We start from the raw sequence: 2,921 nt of genomic DNA on the forward strand, positions 1-2,921 counted from the left end.
TCTGGCGCGATTTATGATTTTATTTCCCAATTTGATCGATTAATTTCGGTCAAGTGGCGGTAATCATCGAGATTGACCGAAGTCCCCGACTCAATCTGATCTTTAAGCACGTGGTAACCCAACAGACTAACGAGATGCTGCATTGCCATTGACTCTCGTTGGTAGCCATAAAAAATTCACTCTGATTCACGATGAATTTTACAAATACCATCGTACTCGTCGAGCTAAAAAAAGCAAAAAGAGACTCGTATCACTGAAAAAAAAAACTCATTCGGAACAACGTCAATGAAATATTAGCTTAGAAATTATCGAAATTCAAGTAAATGGACCAAGAATTGATTTCACGTTCAAAAATCTTCCTCCGGCTCTCTGTTCAAGGTCTCAATTATGTCAAACGATACCTTAAAAAACAAATCACTCGACAATGTTACAAATTGGATGAATATACACAAAAAATTCACCGTTTCAGCTGGATCCTGGTACTCATATCACACAGCATGGACCACTGATATCGATACCCAAGGTTGTGCGTTCAGCGTGTGCACGTGACACTCGATTCAATATCAAAGTTTGGTTCACTTTGCCATCAACGCGAACCACACAGATTGGTCCTTCTTCTTGGTCGAAATATTTCCTTACGACTGAGTCGAAGGAAGGATCCGGTAAAATTCGTGATAGTGAGAGTGGTGGGGGTAAGTTCCAGGGGTGGCACGTGGCACTTTTTATCGAGAAATCACACGTGTCACGCGAGATTATTGGGCTTTGTGAGAGGCTGATGACAAATGGACCATCGCATATGGCGCGGCGCGCTAGACTGAAGGCCAGATTTTCCAGCAGCTACGCAACGCCCGAGCAGCCCCACTCTTCCCTCTTTTCCTCTCTCCCTCTCTCCCTCTCTTTCCCCATACATTCCTCCCCCTCTAATCCATCGAGATATTTTCATTTTACAAAATAACATTTGTTTTTTTTCTGAGACAGCCAAAGACCGAGAGGTTCGGATGGTCCAAGAGTTTTAACACAGTTTTCCTCCATTAATTTAGTCGCACACTGGACAGGTGTAATTTATCGAGCTGAAATAGAAAGAATAATATAATTGAGTCAGCCAAAGACTTTGCACAATAAATTTGAAAGAGTAAAACTTACTGCAGGACTTTGTATATATATAAAATAGGAACAAGGTACATAAAATTTTTCTTGGCACAGTTTCCCTCGATTAATTCATTCCTATATTAGACAGGTATATAACGTTTCGCAGTGGAGATTGCTCTTGTCGTGGTTTGCGGTGACGACATATCCATGGAGTGTATTAAGCAGAATCCTGGACTTCACGCCGGCTTCCCGCAGGAGCAGTTTCATCCAACAAGTTTCATTTAAGTTTCGCCGGAGCGCTGTAACTGTATTTCCCAACGCTTCCTCCACCAAGCGTAACAATTCCAAGGATCAGGAACCACAGGGCTTCGGAGGACCGACTCGATGGGAAAAGAACACACGCGTCTTTGTATACCAAGACATTTTTAAAAAACAATTAATTTCACTAGAATGCAAACTGTAGAAAAATAAACTAGCAGGTAAAAATCTGTGATAAATCACAGTAAAAAAAGGAAAAAAAAACATGAAGTGGAATTCTTGGAACACGATCAAGGACCGAGCATCCTCTTGCTTCTGGAGTCATTGTAGGTTGAAGAGAAGAAACGTATAGGGATGGAAAAATGCTGAAGAGTTTATACGAAAGGCACAAGAAGAGGCACAAAGGCTATTGTACAAGTGTGACAGGGTTTTCGTTGAGGCGAACCGGATGAAAAGGAATATTGGCAGGAGTCATCTCTTCAGGATCTGTATAAAATCACCGTGTGCGCGAGTTGCGGGTCCTCTCTGCGTGGAGTGCGGGATAGCGCCAATAATAAGGACTGCAGATGCGTTAGCTGGCTAGTTCATCGTCGAATTAGCGACAAAGGGGCCGGTGATTGTTACTTTTCCATGCGCAGCCGGCCTCCCAGCGTGTCCCAAAGGACTCTCTCTCTCTCTCTCTCTCTCTCTCTCTTCTAACTGTTTGGATACTGCGTGCTCCCGCACCACGCAGCAACGCGCTACAAGCCACTATTTCTTCCACCCCAATGCCAGACACTACCAGCCTGCTGCACCTCCTATAATTTATCTCCCCCCCCCCCCCTCCCGCCATTTTGCAATTTTATTCCTCCACTTCAATCACAGCCAATTGCTTCCTTTTAATTTACTTTCTACAGCAATAAAACACCTATATATATACATATATATATATATATATATATATATTTGTGTTGTTCAGATTTATTTCAAAGGGCTCTATATATATATATATATATATATATATACACAGTGATCGAGAAAATAGAAAGAGAGAGAAAAAGCTGGGTGTATTAATACCGCGACGATAATCTGTGAAAACAATAGCGAGGCTCTCTCGATCGTTTCTAACTATAGCTCGAAGAGCTTTCCGCGATGTCTAAGCTGCGCTGCTCTCTACACTCTCCGAATTTACACGAAGCGCGACGCCAGCCAGTGGGATTCTCCCCGCACTTAAAAGCTTTGTATATGTGTGTGTGTGTGTGTAGCATTAACCTGCGATATACGGACGCGTTGAAAAAAAATACCTCGCGTACCAAAAATATCCCCACGTATATAGAAAACGAAAAGACATTATTATTCCATTTGCATGGGCAATTTACAAGTACGGGTGACCCGAACACGAGAAGCTTATACGGGCTTTCAGCCGGTGAAATTATTCAGAAGAAAATGCGAATGGTGAATCTTGTATCGCGTGACACGAGAGGTTCGTTCCTGCAAAAGTAATTAAATCACGTCAATTAAAACTGACTCTCTGGATAGAATTTTGAAAATTCCAGTTTAATCTGTGAAAACGTTCTCTCTCTTCTATACAAAGT

Source organism: Prorops nasuta, unplaced genomic scaffold (genome assembly GCF_024137725.1).
Source record: "Prorops nasuta isolate Cenicafe-Biocafe unplaced genomic scaffold, Cenicafe_Pnas_1.2 PNAS00355, whole genome shotgun sequence".
Lineage (NCBI taxonomy): Eukaryota > Metazoa > Arthropoda > Insecta > Hymenoptera > Bethylidae > Prorops > Prorops nasuta.